At 40.5% G+C, this 22,188-nt stretch overlaps 1 long non-coding RNA gene across 1 annotated transcript; it reads right to left on the reverse strand.

Moving 5' to 3' along the window:
• Window positions 1-13,576: 13,576 nt before the first annotated feature.
• LOC146683374 (uncharacterized) lies at window positions 13,577-20,212 on the reverse strand. Its single transcript, XR_014917508.1, has 2 exons — window positions 16,257-20,212; window positions 13,577-16,222 (listed from the first exon to the last, which is right to left on the reverse strand). It is a non-coding gene; the product is annotated as an uncharacterized LOC146683374 (long non-coding RNA).
• Between the last annotated feature and the right edge of the window lie 1,976 nt (window positions 20,213-22,188).

Below are 22,188 nucleotides of genomic sequence, written 5' to 3' on the forward strand. Positions count from 1 at the left end.
AACTACCGAATGAGTTAGGAAGAGAATGGTCCCATTTAGAGTTCCACTTCTCCCCATTTTGTGTCTTTAATACCAATAAAGCTTGCTCACCTCCTCGTCTCCCATCTTTTCTCTCTGTGAGAACAGATGGATGAAGCTGCACCAGTGTCGCAGAAATGAAATTTTGAGGCTGATGAAACACTGACAGCTTTCCCTAGTGAGAAAACAAAGTTCACAACAAAAGACTGAAGCCGTTCCATTTATCTATTCAGACACTGTGATTTAATAATCCGTCTGTAGGAGTGTTATAGTAGTATTAGAATCAGCTGTTACTAACTTGAAGGACCCAAGCTCACATAATGTGATTATGAACTGTGTAAGAGGCAGATACTTTTGCACAGTACAGTTTACAAAAATATTTCAGGGAACAAGTGTTCCCACTTGGCAGGCTGCATCTTGGTAATGCCTTTGGGTACTTATTTGGTTACACTGAAGCCCCCAAATAAATGAACGGGAAGAGAGCTACAACTGTCTATTGTTACTGGGACTAACAACTGCCTGTGTATAATCACCAGCCAAATCTGAATTTCTATTTAGCTTGGTAAAAAGTTTAGATTTTTTTAAAAGCTTTAATTCTGCTGCACATATACAAATCAAAGTTATATGGTGTCAAGGCCTCCCTAAAGACTCAAACAGAGTGCTGGTGTAATTACGACAAATCTGGCTTAACTCAACAGAGCTGTTGAAAGACAAAATGACATGCTGATCTCATGTGCCAGTACAGCAATGCCATTTTGCCACAAAGAAATTCTCCTTTAGATTTTTACTCAGCATTTCTTAGAACCATCTCTATCCGATGTCTTGAGCATAACTCACTGTCTACTCTCTTACGCGTGCCTACTGAGGTATTTATGTAAGAACAAATTAGTTTTGACACATACAAAAGAAAAAAAAACATAAATTTTAATAAAGTGGGTAATAAAGTCCATAAAAAAGTCTAAAAATCACTCTTCACATATCAGCACGAGAAGGCAATATCACCAAATCTACATGCGTGTCTTTATAACCTCTGACATCATAATTGTGAGCCTTTCATCTGTCTCAGCTGGAGGTATTCTGAGTCAACAAACACAATCTGTTTCTCTTCGCCTTCATCATCATTGTTCTTCTTTCATTTTTCCCCCTCATCTGCAATTAATGCATTTATTTCTAGGCTTCCTCTTGTTCTTCAAAGACACTCACCGGGTACACAGCTGTCGCTCCAACCATCAAAGTCCTCCTACACACCTCCGTCTGCCCTCCATCTCATTTTTTTCCACTCTCTCCTTCCTTTCTATCCCCTTAGAGCTTTGCACAATTACTTTTCTCTATAAATTCCTGAAATCCTCCACGTCTATCTCTCGATCTCCACCTTAAAAGTAGAAACTGGCAAACAAATATAGCAGAAATCTTGGCTCTGATGCTAAATGGTCAAGGCCAGTTTCTGGACTCTCATGGTCTCCATTTGGTCTCGGTGTCTGCAATCGTCCTTTCATCTTCCCACAGGATGCTGGTTGAAAGATCCAGGTGCACATGGCAAACACTTATTCATCTCTGACTTATCATTTCAGTCATGATACCTGACTCTCCACACCAAAACACCACACTCCCGAGCAGGGCACTTTGGGACATGACTAATGCTTTCTCCAAATGTTGTGATTCGTCTAATCTACATTGCCTTCTGGGTGTAAGACTTCCTTGAATGTTTTCTGAGCTTGCTCACATCAGGTTTCCACTTGGTTGGCTAGTTGATATCACCCACCCTGCTTTATATGCAGTCATTCCCCCATGTTTATATGTTGGTTTCCTCTCTGGTTTCTTGCTTCATCACGTTACACACTCATGCATAAGCTCACATGTATGCAGGTGATGTAGTCTAAGAAAGGAGAGAGTCACATAGTTCATGGCACCTGGTTGCTGCAGTGCATCATTATCAATAACAGCCAAGGTTGTGTTGTTTACACTGCCCGAGTATATTCTGCTAGTTGTATAATAGGCCTTTCTTTGTAAGCTTGTTATTTCCAAATAAAGAATACATTAAACTTTCAGGTACAAATGTTTCTCTCCAAGGAGGCTCTCCTCTAATTCAACCAAATATAGCTGCTTAAACATCTTTTCCTTCAGGCTTATTTAGCTAATCAGGGAAAAGAAATTTAGCTGTCAAGAGGGATTCCTTTTATATACTTGGTGTTTGAAACTTTACATTTCATGAACAATCTCGCTCTCACACACACACATATACAGAGCTATACCCCTAGGAAAGAAATTTACTGGTAGATACAAACATGAAAACACATTATTTAATAACATCCAGTACCGTACCTTTTATAATAGATATTAATATTTTATGAAGCATATAATGTTCAGCAGTGCTGTACCTTGACTTTATGGGAAGGCGGAGTTTATAGCAGTGCAATCACAGCTTTTGAGTCTTTGTTAATGAAACTAGTTGTCGATTTAATCAAGCAAACCTACCAATAGCCAGCATGGTGGTGGGTCACAAAACCCGGGATTTGAATGTTTATCACTTGCAATTTATCAATCTTTGACTGTGCTTGGGGTCCCTCTAGCTGACTTGTGTTGAACAAAACTTACCTTGTTTTTCAAAATTTTGAGTAAATATTTATTATTATATATCATATGATCCATCAGAGGGGCCCCAAAACAATCAAACAAATATTTTCTCCCTGGGTACTTCAGCTTCCTCCCACAGTTCAAAGACATGTGGGGTTATGTTAATTGATGTCCCGTGTGTGAATGGTTGTCCGTCTCGCTGTGTTCGCCCTACGACAGACTGGCGACCTGTCCAGGGTGCATCCTGCCTCTTGCCTTAGGGATAAGCTCCAGCACCCCCGTGACCCTGAAAAGGTTAAGCGGATGGGTGAACTTATACAACTGATTCATTTTAAATACATCAGCCATATAACACTGAAACAAAAACAACTTTTCAATCTCTGTTCTTTTCTCTCACTCTTCTGTTGGACTATTCTGGAAGTTGTACATTGTAGGCAAGTGTTCAGTACATACTGTTTTTACTGAATTTTGGGACTCATTTTCACTTATAAACTCAACAGACTGAAGATATTCTGTCGCGGTTTCCCGCTGGAGGAGACAGTGCTGTGATTGGAATGAGGTATTTTATTGTGCACAGGTGAATATGAGGCTGTTTGCCATGTCATCAGTCTGTAGCTGTTTGTTTGCTTGTGCATACAGGAAAGGTCAGAACAAATGACCCGTGCCATCCCTGCAGGGAAGTGGGTCATTGGACACACACACACACACACCTACACACACACACACAGAGTCTCTAACGACATCCAGGCCTGTGTGAAATAACATATAAATATCTGAAATGACCTTACCTTGACCCACATAACCAGAAATGAATTTACAACATTCAGCTTAGCTTTTGACTTACAAGCCTCTGCACTGCAGTAACATGTGGCTGCAGTGCTAAAAGCTTTAGGTTGCTTTGTTGCCAAAAATCATCTGGGAGGAGATATTGTGAAGATATAGCACACTGTTGGGACTTTGAGAGAAATTTATCCCTGTAACTCATGAAGTCATGAAATATTGAGTGCGATGGTATCAAACTGCAAAGACGTACTGGTCTCAAGGTAGAACAAGAACAATCTATAAAGAGCTGGGATGATTCAGTTTTGATAATATGTTCGAGCGAGTGAGGAATAGGCAATAAGGTTCAACCCCGGTGACAGATAAACATGATATCTGCATCTTGTGTCAAACCTCATCCTGGCTGCAGTTCTGAAGCCAGCACATAATGATTTTGCCTCCTTTATTTAATCCTTCCAATGCCAAGTGATTGAATACACATATTGAATGTTTGTAAAAGATGTTCCACAGTGTTGTTTAACCTTAACATTATGTGTGTATTTTACTATATCCAGAAGGGTCTAATTTCATTGATGTCCTTCGTGAATGATTGTAGTTTGACCACTATTGTTCAAAAATGTCTCGCAGATATTGAAACACTTCATCCATCTTTTTTTCCCTTTTTCTTTTTTCCCCACATTTGTCTACATTATTGCTTTGGGAGTTCAACCACAGTATTCACATCAATATTGATGTGAGTAATAACCTTGTGTACGTGTCTTCTTGTTATAGGCAACGCTTTAGATAGTTGGTATTTAGTGATATATTTCATAAGTCTACGCCTTGAGTTGGTCTTCTTGATACTGAATCTTGTGAAATCTTCAATGTCATATCTCTAGGCCATAAAATTTATTTCAGTTTAAATTAAAAATATTCAGATATAATGCTCTATCCTTGATGGTTTTCCTCTCTGTAATCTTATGGTGTCAATCTTTGTGTCACGAAATAAAATCATTGTAAAGAGATTACAAAATATTTTTTCCACAATTGTGTTGAACTTACCTCATACGTGGGAGCTTCTCTACACTGACTATTTGTTTGACAGTTATGGGCTACAGAGGTCCAGTCTTTGCAACAACACTTTCTTCATACTGTACATTATTTGCGACTTGTCTCAATCTTGTTTTTATTTAGCTTGGACTTACCTGCTTTAAAAACTGCCCAATACTGACTTGAGGTGCAACCTGTAATCAGAATATACCCTACTGCTAATAAGTGCTATTAATGCTACAGTCACACTAGGAAAAACAGTAGTTGGAGACCATCTCATGAATAAAATTAATGTGAAAATGCGCAAAGAATTTGTAATCTCATTCCTTTTTAATGGTTGTTTTGAAGCTGTGAAGTTACTTAGTGTGTTAAAGTGATAAAATGGCAAAAAGACAGCAATTATGCTATCAGGCTGTAATTGAGTGGGTTCCATCTGGAAGTTAATATTTGTGTAATAATATGAATGTTGACACCAATAAATCAGTGGAATTTGTTGCAATTTACATACAATTCACATAAACAGAAATTCACATTAGCCAGCCAGAAAAATCATAGATGGGAAGATCAGAATGTCTTCGCACAAACAATGAAGCAGTTGTTGCAGGACAGCTTTTTATAATGGAAAATAGCATATGGTTTTTATACAGGAATATATCTGTAACGCAACCACTTAGGAAGCAGCTGTCTCAAGTTTCCTACTTTAAAGAGATGCATTGTGAACGTGTTATGCTCATCTGTGCAGACTAACTCATACTGAAAGCAACATTATGGGACTTATGATGGGATTCTCCATTAATAAATTAGATACCAAATATTTGCAAACCACAGTTGCTTGGAGAAAGACATGAACATTTGTCTTTTAAGGTGGACCCATCATGGTCACATATATATCAGTCATATAGCCATTGTCTTTGACCGCATACAGATCCGTGAGTAAAGAGTAAAAATTCTGTCTGAAACTGAGCATTTAGTATTGTGCATCTTGCATATGCTAAACTCACTATTTCAATCTGCTGGAAGTCTTCTAAATTTTTCATTGAAATGCTGCAAGCTATTTATTAAGTTATTTATTTGTCTGTGCTCCCAGATTTTCTATGCATCCATAATCTAAATTTCACATTCAGCAAAAAGTCAGAGATTGCTTTTTTCTGATGTGATTCATAATGTGTACCTGAGCTGCTTTTAAGGACTCTGGGACTCATCTATAAAGTAGAAAATACTTTTTAGTAGCCCTTCTCAGTTAAACATCACAGTCCCTATTGTTACAGAGGTAATATACTTTAAGTGCATGTGTTTGGACAGTTGTGTGTAGTCCATTGAGTCCATGCGTATGGACATATATACATTTTGGTTTCTGTATGTCTGTTTTCTTTTCCTTGCTATTAAATCCTTTATGTTAACTGTACTCACTGTACTGTAATATATTCCCTTACCAGGCCCCATACAAAGACACACGCACACACACATCCTAGCACCTCTCTTTGTCCCTTTACTCTCTAATTCACTGCTTATTCTTCTAAATGCACCACAAACCTATAGCATCCATGCCTGGCCTACTGGTAAAGACAGGAAATGGCTGAACTCCCACCAGCTTTCTTCATCACCCATGTCAGAAATGCAGCAACAGGACACAAAGTCACTTATTCCCCAAGGCAGACAGCCTCGGACTCAACACACACAAAAGAAAATAACACTGAGATGTCAGTCAATCTTGTCTGTGTTCACTATGGTGAAACTTTAGTCTATGCTGTCAAAATGCCATTCAGTCTCCTCTGACCACCATATTATTGAAGAGGGAAATGTCATTTTCTAAGTTTTTTGCAATGTGTGAACACAAAAAAGACAAGAAACTTACAGAGAGCTGACAAACCAAAGGTATAATCACAACCCTTGATACAGTGAGGGGACTTGTTACTCTGTTTTGCTGCAGGGTTATTTTTCCAGCATATTTTGGAACAACTTGTCTCTCAGTATAAAATTGTTCTGTGTGATCATCTTTATCATATGATGGAGCATGTTTATCCTGATAGCAGGGGGTGAGGATCGGTGGAGGACGAGGACAAAACCAGGTAAGAAGAGGCCAACCACATAGACACGTTCCTGACGAAATCAGGGCAACACTTGTGGATCATGTGATAAACCATGGCCTCACAATGGCCGAGGCTGGTCGAAGGGTGCAGCCAAATTTTGGGAGAACTACTGTAAGTTCTATTATTCAGACATTTCGTTGGGAAAACAGGTGAGCATACTGTAATGTAGTTATTCAGCACAAACTAATTTGCTCTGCACTTTCATAGTCATACAGGAGACTTGCATTAGGACATGACCTTATAGATCTTTACATATAGACGTACTGTAACTGAAGCGCAGACTTGGCCTAGGTGTGGCATAGTGTGCTGTGGTACAATACAGTAATGCTGTAAAGAAAGGAGTTTTGAAGGATAGTCCTGTAACAATTACTGTAAGCATGTTTGCGCTTATTTATGTTTGTGTTTTTTCATTTGCATCTCAAAAAGGACTGCCAGACAACCTAGAAGAGGTGGAAGAGGTCCACTTTTGACTCCGCAGCAAGAGGAAAGAATTTGTGCAATGGTGGCTGCAAACAACGCTTTGAGACTGAGAAAAATACAAAGAACTGTCGTAGAAGATGACACCATCTTCGGAAATATTCAGTCAATATCAACTTCCACCATAGACAGAGTCCTCAGACGGAATGAAGTGTCCATGAAGCAATTGTACAAAGTACCATTTGAACGGAACAGTGATCGAGTGAAGGAGCTCCGTCACCAGTATGTACAGGTAAAACATGTTTGCATATGTACCTCTGTTTACTGTAAACGTTTAGGCCATGTACTGCACTTACATTTATGCATGTTACTGTAATCCTATTTACAATTCAAACTGTACAATCTGTTGTGTCAAATGCACCATTACAGACTTCTGTATTCTCATCCTTTGTATAGCGTATCCTGGAATTGGAGGCCAGGGAACCCCTGCACACGTTTGTACAGGGAGTGCAGAATTATTAGGCAAATGAGTATTTTGTCCACATCATCCTCTTCATGCATGTTGTCTTACTCCAAGCTGTATAGGCTCGAAAGCCTACTACCAATTAAGCATATTAGGTGATGTGCATCTCTGTAATGAGAAGGGGTGTGGTCTAATGACATCAACACCCTATATCAGGTGTGCATAATTATTAGGCAACTTCCTTTCCTTTGGCAAAATGGGTCAAAAGAAGGACTTGACAGGCTCAGAAAAGTCAAAAATAGTGAGATATCTTGCAGAGGGATGCAGCAGTCTCAAAATTGCAAAGCTTCTGAAGCGTGATCATCGACCAATCAAGCGTTTCATTCAAAATAGTCAACAGGGTTGCAAGAAGCGTGTGGAAAAACCAAGGTGCAAAATAACTGCCCATGAACTGAGAAAAGTCAAGCGTGCACCTGCCAAGATGCCACTTGCCACCAGTTTGGCCATATTTCAGAGCTGCAACATCACTGGAGTGCCCAAAAGCACAAGGTGTGCAATACTCAGAGACATGGCCAAGGTAAGAAAGGCTGAAAGACGACCACCACTGAACAAGACACACAAGCTGAAACGTCAAGACTGGGCCAAGAAATATCTCAAGACTGATTTTTCTAAGGTTTTATGGACTGATGAAATGAGAGTGAGTCTTGATGGGCCAGATGGATGGGCCCGTGGCTGGATTGGTAAAGGGCAGAGAGCTCCAGTCTGACTCAGACGCCAGCAAGGTGGAGTACTGGTTTGGGCTGGTATCATCAAAGATGAGCTTGTGGGGCCTTTTCGGGTTGAGGATGGAGTCAAGCTCAACTCCCAGTCCTACTGCCAGTTCCTGGAAGACACCTTCTTCAAGCAGTGGTACAGGAAGAAGTCTGCATCCTTCAAGAAAAACATGATTTTCATGCAGGACAATGCTCCATCACACGCATCCAAGTACTCCACAGCATGGCTGGCAAGAAAGGGCATAAAAGAAGAAAAACTAATGACATGGCCACCTTGTTCACCTGATCTGAACCCCATTGAGAACCTGTGGTCCATCATCAAATGTGAGATTTACAAGGAGGGAAAACAGTACACCTCTCTGAACAGTGTCTGGGAGGCTGTGGTTGCTGCTGCATGCAATGTTGATGGTGAACAGATCAAAACACTGACAGAATCCATGGATGGCAGGCTTTTGAGTGTCCTTGCAAAGAAAGGTGGCTATATTGGTCGCTGATTTGTTTTTGTTTTGTTTTTGAATGTCAGAAATGTATATTTGTGAATGTGGAGATGTTATATTGGTTTCACTGGTAAAAATAAATAATTGAAATGGGTATATATTTGTTTTTTGTTAAGTTGCCTAATAATTATGCACAGTAATAGTCACCTGCACACACAGATATCCCCCTAAAATAGCTAAAACTAAAAACAAACTAAAAACTACTTCCAAAAACATTCAGCTTTGATATTAATGAGTTTTTTGGGTTCACTGAGAACATGGTTGTTGTTCAATAATAAAATTATTCCTCAAAAATACAACTTGCCTAATAATTCTGCACTCCCTGTATATCTTGACGAAGCGGGATTCAATCTCGCAAAAGGCAGACGGCGTGGACGAAATCACATTGAAGAAAGAGCCACCATTGATGTCCCAGGCCAACGAGGAGGAAATATTACAATGTGTGCAGCAATCTCAGAAAATGGCGTTCACACCCATATTCCTCGTATTGGTGCATACAATACACAACACCTGTTGGCTTTTCTGGACGCTCTTTATAGGGACCTAATCCCACAAAATGAAAGGGATGATCCTGGTGACAATCGGACAATGTATGTAGTGGTTTGGGATAATGTTAGCTTCCATCACTCTGCTGTAGTCAGGCAGTGGTTTGCAGCACACGACAGGATGCTTATGGAGTTTCTTCCTCCTTACAGTCCATTCCTAAATCCAATTGAGGAGTTTTTCTCTACCTGGTGGTGGAAGGTATATGACAGGCATCCACATACCCAAATGACCCTGCTAGCAGCTATGGATGCAGCTTGTGATGACATCACAGCAGAGTCCTGCAGAGGGTGGATTCGACACTCCAGAAGATACTTTCCCCGATGCATCGATAGAGCTGACATTCGCTGTGATGTTGATGCAAATTTGTGGGCAGACAGACGGGAGCGTCTAGATATCAATGATTGATATGCAGCAGTGTCTGTTTTTCAGGGGGTTTTTTGTTTCATAACTACTGCAGTAAGGTTTACTGTCTAAGTGAGTTTATGTTTGCTGTAAAATGTTTGATTTACTGTATTTCCCCAGTTGCACAATGCTTGTAGCTGACGCTGAAATGTTTGTGTGGGTTGCCATGACAACACCAAAGTGAATCTGAGATCGTTATTGTTTTCTATTTGTTTTCTTTATTTGCTTCTCATGCTTGTGTACATTTGCAGTAGGAAAGATAATCTATGAATCCAGTGATATATCCTTCTTATAAGAAATGTTTCTGTTAAAATATTATTGTGAAGTAGTCACTTCCTGTGAGTTGCGGGAACCAGAAGTTGTGCGCGGGAGAGACAAGACAGAACGGTAACACGGCGGACTTTTCGGAATGTACAACTTTTCTACTGCTGGTTTTACAAGGCGTACACGGTAAAAATCATTATGCTGTTATTTGTTTAACACTTGTGCACTTTGTGAAAGGAAATAAGTGGCTGAGATGAATATCATATGTGCTATTGATATTATTTTACTTGTTTCTAGTTTTCACGGTGCTCCATGATTTTGAGAGGAATAAAAGAATTGTGGACATCAGTACAAAGCGTGGATTCTTTCGACCAGAGTAGATACAATGCTGTGAACAGTTTCAATTAAATATTATCAAGAGTGCATATGAAGTGTCTTGATTTTCCTTTACAATTTATGGTTTTCAACATGCCATGCATGCTGTCCAGACTTGACATGTCATTGGGAAGCACCTACAAAGAAATCCGTCACAATGAGAACATGTTCAAACCATTTGATTTTGTGACCAAAGGTGCTGGTGTAATGACTTGTAATTGTGACAGCCCTGACACTTTGATTGATATAAGTACTTGCTTTTGATGAATATATTATCTGTTTTGATTAAGGGACTTGCTTTTGAAGCATTGACTACTTATTTTGAACAACTGACTTTTCTTTTTGATGAAGTGACTCACTTTTGCAAGTTATCCACCATGTTTTGCAGTTTGCACTAATTGTTTTGAGAAGAGCCTTAGTAGTGGTGCAGAGATCAATTCTGTTGTGAGAAATGCACCAAAGCAACTGAGAAAAACTGTAATAGGCATTTAAATAGCCCTCAGTCTAAAACATGTCTAATAATCTCATTCAGACAGTTTTTTGTTGCACTTTCACATGTGATCACATTATTATCCATGACATGTTCCCAAAACATTATTTAATAAGGTACCTCAGTTCCAACTGTATGTCAGAAAAGAAACCAACTGATGAAATCCAGGGAACTCTCTTGGAAAAATAGGTCAGGGCAATCGTATAAAACCGTTTCTAAAGTATTCAGAAATGGAAGAAATGAAAGGAGTACAGAAACACAAGCACCCCTCCTGGAGCTGGCTAAGTAACCTGAAGGTCCTCGGTCAGAAAGGTGTTCTACAACGTAATGATCTTTTCTAACAGCACTCTTGAGTTAGCATCTAATATTGCCACAACCAGATACTATTACTTAAGGAAACCTTGGATACATCTTGAACACCAGTGGCTTTTGACAAAAGAGCCCCATTTGACACACAGGGAGGAGAACACATTGAGCTGGCAAACTAATCATTGGCTGGTTAATAGCATTCCTGCAGTGAAGTATGGTGGCACTGCTTCTCATCCATATGGACAGAAACACTAGTCAAGGCTTAAGGAATGATGAATGCAGCCAAATACAGGAGGGAGTTTAGGACAAGTCTCTCAAGCCTTCATTCCTTCCCTTCAACAAGTCCACTAGGGTCCCTTTGGAAATGTAAATTCTGGCATCAGACTGTGGGGACATCTGTATGCCTGCCATGTTTTTTGACGATGCAGAGTCATTTGGTGGGACTTTACATTACAATACACCAACTGTGCAAGCAGGTGATGGACTTCAAGCAAATTTTAAAGGAGTATAACAAAGAACACTCATCGGCTATAGTGTTTACTGTCTATAATTGTGTCCCCAGCAGAGTATAATCAAGACTTTACCATGTTTGATGGACTCAACGATGAAGCTCAGACTAAGCTCCACAATCCATCTGTCAATATACTTGAAAATGGCAAGCTAGGGACACCATTCAGTCTGGGAAAGTTTGAGAGGATCTGCCACTAATAATCGTTTAAACTGACCAAATAAAGATCTTGCAAAAGTATAAGTTCAGCTGCTAGTTTTTTCCTTTACATCACTAGTCCAACCATTTTCTTGCCCACCTTCTTTGAGCCAATCAGCTTCCATTCTGCGTACTTTAAATCTCCATGTTCTTGAGTTATTTTCCCCTTTCACACTCTCATTCATTTAACAAAAAACTTCCTCCCCTATCTCCACCTCACCTGAGTCACCCTGAGCTCAAGCCAAGCCTTAGTGTTGGATTGTCACCACCTCCAGCTGCTAGACTCGGGGAGAAATCCTATCACTGTAGGGATTCCGTTCTCCCCTGAAGAGTCAGTGGGAGTCTAAAAGCTAAATAGTTTAATTTCTCAATCAAAATAATTATTGCTCAGTTCTTCCAAATGATATCTCCTTATTGAAATCCAGGTGTGCAAACCTTGGACTGACTTTTGCAAGGGTTGATGTGCATGGGATATGATTTCTTATTTTTCCATTATCTTATTCATTTGCATCATTTTAATGTGGATATTTTCTAGAACTAGTTTAGAGGCATATTAACAATGTTAAATTAATCCATTCTCTGGATTGATCACCAGTGTTGGGACTAACGCGTTATTAAGTAACGCGTTACAGTAACTACGTTATTATTGTGGTAATGAGCACGGTGACTAGTTATGCCAAAACCAGGAACGCGTTACTCGTTACTGGGATTTGAATAGGCTCGTTATTTGTTACTTCGTGTGGTGGCTATTGCGGAGCTTCCACAGATTCAATAACATTAGTAAGTGGTGGAAGCCAGCAGGTGGATGAAGGAAAAGGGAGGCAAGAGGAGAGACCCGAAGCGGCCGCCGGTCCGAGTGTCAGGTGAACTGAACTTCAGGTAAGAAGTTATGACCTGCAGTCTATCTGAGTCAGATATGAACCAAGTTTAGGTGCAGTTTATTTTCGTTATGCTGACTTTTTCGTACTGCGTGCTAGCTAGCATGACGGAGTTTCTATACAGCTGGGTGGGTGTTGAACTTTATTTTGTTCATAAGGTTAATTATTAGAGTTGCCTACTGTCCCGTAAAAAACAGAATCGTCTCGTATTCAGAGAAAATATTACGGGTTTCGTATTGAGGTGAAAAGGAACATTTTGTCCCGGACTTCAGCTACAATGAAAAAGACACAAAGCTGGAGTTATTCTGTCTTTGCTGCACAGCTGCCTCTTCTCCTCTCATTCTCTGCCCCTCCCTCTCCTGTTTCTACTTCAATCATGAAACTGATCAATGATCAGCTGATCGGCTTTTCTCTCTTGTTTATTTATCGCCCACTTTGCGCCAGAAAGAGGAAACCAGCGGATGTCGCGCTAAACAACAGCAGCACGTTTAAGCTTGATCAGCTGTTGTTAGAATTTATTTAATATTACTTTTTGCTATCAGCTGATGTTTGCTGGAGCCACAGCTGTAAAGCTGCTGGTCATGATGTCACCTTTTAGGTGACATGAATGAGTTGAAGGGAAGTTATGAACTGTTTCTGAGAGACAAATAACACCAGGATCCTTTTTTTATGTAGCTGACAGCTGGTAACTGTGCAGGGGCGGGTCTAGCAAAGTGTTGCCAGGGGGGCAGGTAGGGCATTAACAGGGAGAGGTGGGCACAAGGAAATGCTTTTCTTTCTTATTCTCATTTAAAATTTCTCGCTTTTAAAAAAATAATTATCAGAGTCTTACAACAAACGATTGATAGATTAATGCATATATACCATCAGAACAGTGTACATCACTGTCACAACAGCGTTTGTTTTCATTCAAAGTGTTACGTCTGGTTCAGTTTGGGTAAGAAGGAAAAACAGCCGAGTCCGTGTAGGTGTCAAAAATAGTGATTTTATTTACACACTTCTGTGTAGAAGTGCGGGGAAAACAGTCTTGCATCAACAATCTCCGCCGGGCGGAGGCTTTTCATCCTTATAATACCGTGATGACGTCACACAGTCAGACCTTACTGGAAATGATAACAGTTTGGGCCTGTTCAGAGAGTTTACCTAATATGGACATCAACTGCTAGTTTTTAGAGAAAAACAAGTGTGTATTACATTCGTGCCTTTTGTGAAAGTATATCTATCAGAAAACTGTCCTCAGACGACCCTCCTATTCTTACTAAGTGTGTGTGTACACATGCATGTGTTATATAAGAGCGTGCATGTACTTTAAAGGCCTGTGTACGTGCAGAACTGAACATAGAACTAAGGCAGGGTCCAGCAGGACCCACAGGCTTCTGAGTGGTTACAGAACTGTGAAACAGCTTTAAGCAAATAACATGAATAGTACAGAACAACAATAGACTGATTAAAGTACTGATAATCTGTGTAGATTAATGTTAACATAGATGTGGTTCAAAGATTATTCTGTCAACTGGTTCAACAATGGTAAATGATTAATGATTGATACTTCTGATTATAACTGTGATCATAAGAATACAAAATAAAATATCTCCTGGTCACATTCCTCCTCTTTGGGCTGGCTTGCCAGCCCAACTCACACCAGGATTTGTCTCCAAACCAAACAAACACGTTATGACACTTATCAACCCCAACACCTCCGTTGTTTTCCAATTTTCCCACAACCCAGCTGTTCTTTTAGCTTCAGACTCGAGTTTCAGCCTGTCACGCTTCAGGCCCCTTTACCACCTCCTCTTGGAGTGAAGAAACGCCCTCGGATTCTTCTTTCTTCGACTCGCCAGGTAGACTACTGAGCGAGCCAGCCACGTTGCAGAGGATTATTCTGCCTCTGTTCACCACCCGTGTTGTGACTTGGAATACGCCTTTCCCTGAGCTCCCCTCTGCTCATTCACCCTGAGACCACAGGAAGCAGAACTATTACTTCCGGAGCTTGGCACGCTCCCTCCATCCTTCCGGTTTTCATGTTCCAATGCTGCTGAAGGTTTGAGGCAGAGGAGGTTACACCTCTCCATCCCCTGGAAGCTCAGTAGCACAGCTCTCGGTGCCAGTTCCGCTCAGATCTCCTCCACGCACTCCTCGAGACCTCATTGTTCTGGTGTCTACTCCTTTCTCTGCAAGCCGATTTACTAAGAAACTAAGAAACTGATAAACTGATGCAGACTAATGAAGTAATAATGAACTTACAACAGTGCATGTAAATGATATCAGTGAGATTAAAATAACATCCATTATCCTAACAACTCCTTTGAAACAATGTAAGACATTCAACATAATACAGGTCAATCCAACAGATCTAATGATTTTCACACTCTTCTAAGTCAGAGGTCTAATGCAAACTAAAACTACATACCATATTATAATGCAACTACTTTGATCTCATATATAAGGTAACATATGATAACAAATTAATCTCCACATTTCCCCCTTTAATCTCTTATCTCAAAGAGATTCCTTACATCATACACTCTAATGTTGCAACGTCCACATCTCCTTGGTCCCGAGACCCTCTGTCCCCCTTTAACGGGTGGACCGTATGGGGGATGACCTCTGCCTTTACGTAGTTCAGATGCAAGCAAAGTTAGATTTACACCCATGACAGCAGTTACAGATGACACTCCCATCAGTCCCCAATTCTCCCACAGCTTTATTTTGGGGCTCCGGTTTTTCACCCCCTTTTTACCACTTATACCCTTCAAATGTACTTAGAATAGCCCCTCTGTCTAACGGGCTTTTAACCTTTATTTTATTGGTGCAGCTACCAGTATCTTCCAGTCGGGTGATTCTCGGCTTCTTTCTTCGACTTCCGGGGTTAGACCACCCTTTAGTCGTTACACAGATCTGGGGATTATTCTGCCCCACTTTCAAACAAAGATCTGTGTGTTTGTTGTCCGTTGTCACCGCCGTGTCCCCCTTTTTGCCAAAAGCCTCTCGAACCTCGTTGGTCTCTGGTGTTCCTAGTTTTCGCCAACCCCTTCTTGGTTATTGTTGTGGTTATGGGATCCATCTTCTCAAGGAGCCCCAAGGCCATGACACTTGACCCCAGTTGCTGTGAAGGGTCCCCATATCTCCGTGTCCCCGTCTGGTGTCTGTTCCCTTCTCTGCAAGAGACAGAAAGCCAACACCTCTCCTGCGCTGGCTCTCCTAACCTAATGTTGTTGACTTTGTTTATTCCAATCCTATGCTATGCCTATGTGTGTAAGCGTGCATGCATTTAACCCTCTGCACGTGAAGTCAGTAGCTCCAATATATCAATCCGATCCATTGTCGGATGAAGCTTTTGACCTTCATAGACTAAGTGCCAGCTCCTTATAAGCACATTTGCAGTGTGTGTATAAAAGTGAACAACAGACCTCAAACAAATTGGGCATTCTTAATTCTAACTTGAGTGTAGTACTCAGTTTCTGATCATCTAATTATGCTTCTCACTGGTCCCCTAAATTGTCTAAAAACCTTTAATTTTGCCATACCTAAATTATTAAAACACAAACCAAATCATAGACCCCCTATATAGCTTTTGCCTTTATGAGCACACTTCAATAATGAGCAACAACCTGCAATCTGTACCAAAAATCTTCATGGTCACACCTGCAATTAAAGATCAAATGCACTTTATACCTGTTTTAATTCTTCCTTATATAGAACCTCCTCAGTTTCAGGTTAGTTGCGATTAGTCTCAATTAATCGTTCTAGTTGTATTTTGCAATTCAGCTAAAAAGCAGACCTGTTAAAGCAAACAGCTTATTTACAACCACCTGCAAATCATAAGAGTAATAAAAGATTCAGCACAACAGACAAGTATCATGTTCAGGATTTCTCTGATCATTAAATCACTATTATTGCCACAATTTGTTTTATTCACCCTTTGGGCAATGTTACTCCACTTGTGTATCCCTACCAAGAGCTCCCTAGTGGCCAGTTAGTGAGCTCTGTCAAACTGTCCCCAAATTAGTTATTTGTTATTATTACTTGTTTTCATGTCACTTGTCTGTTTTCTACTGCACCCTTCTCACGCATTCTTAACAAAGCAAAGCAAACATTAGCAGCACATTGACCGCAGTCAGGCATCCACATTCCAGAGGTGCTATAAAAAGATTTCCTGTCAGAGGAGGAGTGTAAATGTTAACGCTGTGCAGTTACCTCTGTAAACAACACAAGACACAAAAATGGCATTTACAGGTTCACTCATCCTCGAATATTTTGTCATCCTTCTACTCCTGTAAAAAGAAACACACATAAATTCATCCACCCTTTTATCCTATCTAGGTGGAGGTGGTTAACCTTGAGTCATGGTCAAGTCTTGTCATCTTTTACCAGTCAGTCCGTTTGTTTTTATTTCCAGTCTTTCATCCATTCATTCTTCCATTCCTCCATTCTTTCTTTCTTTGCTGATTGTGGAAACCATCGTCGCATTTAGATTTCCGCCCTCAGCAAAATGACGTCATCTCAAAAAGAAAACAAGAACTTGGGATCGGATTACCTCGCTGAATCCTTTTTTAGACAGGGACTCTCGTTTCTAATTGTCCCCACAAGTGTTTCCTCCAGAACCCATTTCAATGCGGAGAAACTCACTTACAACAATTTTCTCGCCGACGTGTAATGCTTGTAATTTCCGATGTGCAGATCTGCTTAAAGACAAAATTCAGAAACAAAAATCAGTGCACTGTTCAAAATATATAAAACAAAATAAAATGAAAGATAACAAAAACAAAAATACAAACGCCCGGGTCTTAGGACTTGTCACTGAATATTCCTCCCATCAGTAAAAATACCAACCTAAACCTACACAGAGTTAAATCAACACCACCTCAACCTTTTCATATTCATAAACCTATATGTTTTGCGTTCGTGAAACAAAATTGAACCGTTTCCATATTAAGTAATTTGAGCTCTTGAAATGTTTTAATTCTCTTAATTCTGCCAGTTTATCTCAACACTTATTCAATGACTTTTATTCAACTGCTACTTGGTCACTCAAATTTTACCTATTCAAATTGCCTAGAGTTCAACAAAGTCTAGATCCCAGTTATCATGAAACTTGAACGGGTGTACGATGATTTACTTACAGTAATTTAGAATCATCACTCAACCTAGCTCTACTACTGGCACTGCGTGACTTTTCTCACACTGGAAACCAGAATTTAGTACAGAACTTTAATACCTCAGGCAATCGGGGTCAAGGGCTGCCCCCCCCTTTCTCTTCTTCTTTGTCCGTGTGTTCCTCCTTTTATTAAATCTCCATCACAATGATGTGGCGCTCTGAAATAAGACTCACACTGTTAATTCATCGTTTTCACTCTGCACCACTGCTCAGGCTGTTTTCTTTTCTTTTTAGTGTACAGTAAACAATTGAGTCGAGGCCTTAAGCCCCAAATATCTCGCACAGGCATCGTTTTCATAACCAAACCGCTCTGGACCCTGCTCCCCAGACCACACAAATGCCCTCTGGGCTTATTATTGTAACAGATTCTATATTTGAATTTGTTGTGTGCAGCATTGAGCCTTTGTCAGTAAAGCATTCTTCATTGCAGCAACTGGAGCATTGTGTGTCACTTCTTTGTGAATTAAATCAACATTTTGATTTTGGTGCATGGGTATGTATCAGTTTTCACTCCCTCAACGAGTGCATAAGTGTTCATGTGTGTGTTTCTCTTCATTCTAAGTCGGCACATGCAGAAGTGTGTGTTTGTGTGTTGGTGTATGTTTGTGTTCATCACCTTCCTGTTCTGTAGTTTAGGTAAACCAGCGGCCTGAAGCATGCCCTGGGGTCCTGCCCTCCTCTTTGGGTCTGTTTGCATCCGTTGTTGCAGCTGCCTGCATATTCTCCTTGTAACTTGACCCTTTTGCTTCTGTAGCTCTTTCAGGGTTTACTCCTGCTGTTGGAGCTTTGCGTCAAGTCTGGCGACCTCCTGCTCCAGCAAGCTTCCGCCTGATTTCAAGTCCTGTACGTGAAACTCCAAGTCTGACTGATGAGTTCAATTAGCAGCCAGCTCCTCCGGAGCCATGCTCAATTTCTGTTCTCATGCCTTGAGCTCTTACTGAGGGCAAAAACCTCAGAGTCTTTTCCTTCCACGTCAGATCGGAGTCTATTTATGTTGTCTTTACTTTGCTCCACGGCCTTCTGCAGCTCTGCTGTTCGGCTCTTCTCAGAGGTCAGCATTCTTTTGCTCACCCTCCCTTTTCCTCCGGGCTTAATGCGCGTCTCGTCACAGCTCTGTCAGCTGACGCAGTCTGGGAATTTCCCCCGTGTAGTGAAACGGGCTTTAGGTTTAGTGCTCTCCGTCTCTGCTGCATGAGATCGCTTTTTTGCAGCACTGTTGACATTTTCAAGTTGTTGTTGTGAGTCCAGCTGCTGTGGCCTTCAGGGGTCAAAGGGTCAAAGATGGTCGCGGAGAGGGCAACGATGGTAGAGGGGAGGGTAGGAGTCCAGGTCAGCTTCGGCTTTCAGAAAAAACAAAAACAAAACAAAACAGGCGAACAGGAAAATGATGTTGTGTTGGCTGTGTTGTGTTGGCTGTGTTATCCAGAGAGGGGAGAAACAACGGGGTCTCCTCTCCCCCCTTTTTTTTGTTTTTTCTCACCATATAATCAACTCATAACCCCTCAAGTTGACAGGACAACACAGGTACGTGTTAAAATTCTTAAGATCCTGTTTAGAAACCTAAAAAGGAATTTTCTACCATTCAGTAGTCATTTGTCTTAAACAATCAACAAAAACATGTCCCAATTCGACCCTTTTAACCACTAAATTTGTCATGTCCTCACTTAATCATCAGACCAGTATCTTTTCTTTTGAAGTTAAGTTGTTGTCCTGCAACCCAGAGAGTTTATTTGTCAGTAGTGTATAAACTATATCATTTAAAAACAGGTGTATGTTAAGTGTCGCTACTTTAACCTTGCATGTACGTGCACATGTATGTAAGCTGTTTCTTCATTGCATGTATGGGTGCGTCTGTATATGGGTTAATTTAACTTTTTCTCAAACGAGGCATTTCACTAACACGCACATGTGTCTGTTCCTCACACTTCTCATACCTTTCTCTGGTTGTGTGTGGTTTTATTTGTTTCAGTCATTTACCAGGAACATCTTTTCCTTTTCTCCATGTCTTCCGCCAGAGGTTAACACTGGTGAGATTCAGGGACACAGCACCCAGAGCAGTTCAGCGAGAAAAACCTGCCTAAAACTACATTCTCTCTTTTTTTCCGGGAGGGGTGGGGACAACTCTGGTGTCCAGCCGTGAATTTTTAGCCAAAGCTTGGCCTGTCTTCTGCTGCCGTACTCAGGTTTCCAGGTTAAGAAAAAACACCTGTATGAAGACACTAAACATACATTTAGTATTTGTATAAACATAACTGCCTAAATTATTGAACTCTTGAGGAGGGTTGATTTCAGAATCAGAATCAGAAACTTTATTGTCATTGTCATGAGAACAACGAAATTAAGAATGGTCCCCGATCATTGCATCATCCCTAGCAATATCAAAATATAAATAAAACAATAAAATTCAATAAATAAAATAGATAGAATACTTAAAATACTAAGTATTCCCACACACATGCTTCAGACCGTGCATAGATTAACACAAGAGTGGCGTGATGGACATTTTTTGTAGTATTCGGATGTGTTATTGCAGTTGGATAACAGCTATGTTTGAGTCTATTAGTCCTTGCTCTGATTGCCCTGTACTGTCTGCCTGAGGGCAACAGTTCGAACAGGGAGTGGCCAGGATGTGAGGTGTCTTTTATGATGTTTTGGGCCTTTTTAAAACAGTGGGCGTTGTTTAACTCTTTACTAACTTTAAACCCCACCATAACAATTTCTCACTCACAAACTTCTATGCATCCATTTAAACATTTGACTGATAAATTTTATCAGTCAAATGTTCCCCAAACTTTAAACACAAATTACCCAAAAAAAATCACTATGGACAAACACCAGAAACCCAGACTGAGTGAATATTATTTAATTAAATTTAGTTTTAACTTCCAATATAGCGCCTTTGGATAAAAATCAACAGGTGGCACTCACCTTTCTTATGTCGCCTGGCGTCACTCAGATAGGCTGCTGGCCTTCGCCCCTGTTTGTCACCCACACGATAGCTGCAAGCTCCCTTCTCCCCCAACCGGAGTTTCGGCACCAAGTTGTTACGTCTGGTTCAGTTTGGGTAAGAAGGAAAAACAGCCGAGTCCGTGTAGGTGTCAAAAATAGTGATTTTATTTACACACTTCTGTGTAGAAGTGCGGGGAAAACAGTCTTGCATCAACAATCTCCGCCGGGCGGAGGCTTTTCATCCTTATAATACCGTGATGACGTCACACAGTCAGACCTTACTGGAAATGATAACAGTTTGGGCCTGTTCAGAGAGTTTACCTAATATGGACATCAACTGCTAGTTTTTAGAGAAAAACAAGTGTGTATTACATTCGTGCCTTTTGTGAAAGTATATCTATCAGAAAACTGTCCTCAGACGACCCTCCTATTCTTACTAAGTGTGTGTGTACACATGCATGTGTTATATAAGAGCGTGCATGTACTTTAAAGGCCTGTGTACGTGCAGAACTGAACATAGAACTAAGGCAGGGTCCAGCAGGACCCACAGGCTTCTGAGTGGTTACAGAACTGTGAAACAGCTTTAAGCAAATAACATGAATAGTACAGAGCAACAATAGACTGATTAAAGTACTGATAATCTGTGTAGATTAATGTTAACATAGATGTGGTTCAAAGATTATTCTGTCAACTGGTTCAACAATGGTAAATGATTAATGATTGATACTTCTGATTATAACTGTGATCATAAGAATACAAAATAAAATATCTCCTGGTCACAAAAGGCTTTATGATTTTTCCTATAATGGTGGGCTAGTCAAATTCCCTGGGACAATTTTTTTTTGTCCCAGTCCAGCCCTGTAAGCAGCTCATCTTCAGTCTGGTGTTACCTACATCTTCCTATTCAGAAGGCAGAATTTCCGAGTTCTGAGTACAATCGAAAGCACCACGACTGCAGTTTTTGTGTTGGATGTAAAAAGCAGGCTAGAATCATGCGGCGGTCAATGACGGTCCAGGCGTGGGATTTCTCTCGCGGAAGTGTGCACATTATTTTTTTCCTTTCTATTGGTAGGTGGCACAGTGCACTTGTGGCAAGTAAGCAAGCTAGAAGACTGGTAAGTAGTATCAGTTGGTTAAAACATTTATTCAATTTATATTACAGCTATAGCTTTAGTAAATTGTTGACAGTGGCCTCTGTTTGACTGTGAGCGTTAGTAGGTGAGAGGTGACACAGAGGGCCACGTAAGGTCGTGACATATCATGTTTGCTTGTAATTGTGGGCTTGCAAAAGTGCTCGCTCACTGCAAAACATTGTCTGCAGTTTTGAAGAAGCGCTAATCAGAAAGCTTGACAGGAAACATCTGCTATGAAGACGAAGACAATGTTCTCTTCAAACTGTGTTAAAAGTCATTGTGGTTTTGATCTGACCTATGTATGAAATGGATCTGACGTTGAGGGGGCGTCATTAAA

Source organism: Copadichromis virginalis, linkage group LG22, assembly GCF_057382275.1.
Source record: "Copadichromis virginalis isolate Kocher_CV1m ecotype Utaka linkage group LG22, C_Virginalis_male_GT1.1, whole genome shotgun sequence".
Classification (NCBI taxonomy): Eukaryota; Metazoa; Chordata; class Actinopteri; order Cichliformes; family Cichlidae; genus Copadichromis; species Copadichromis virginalis.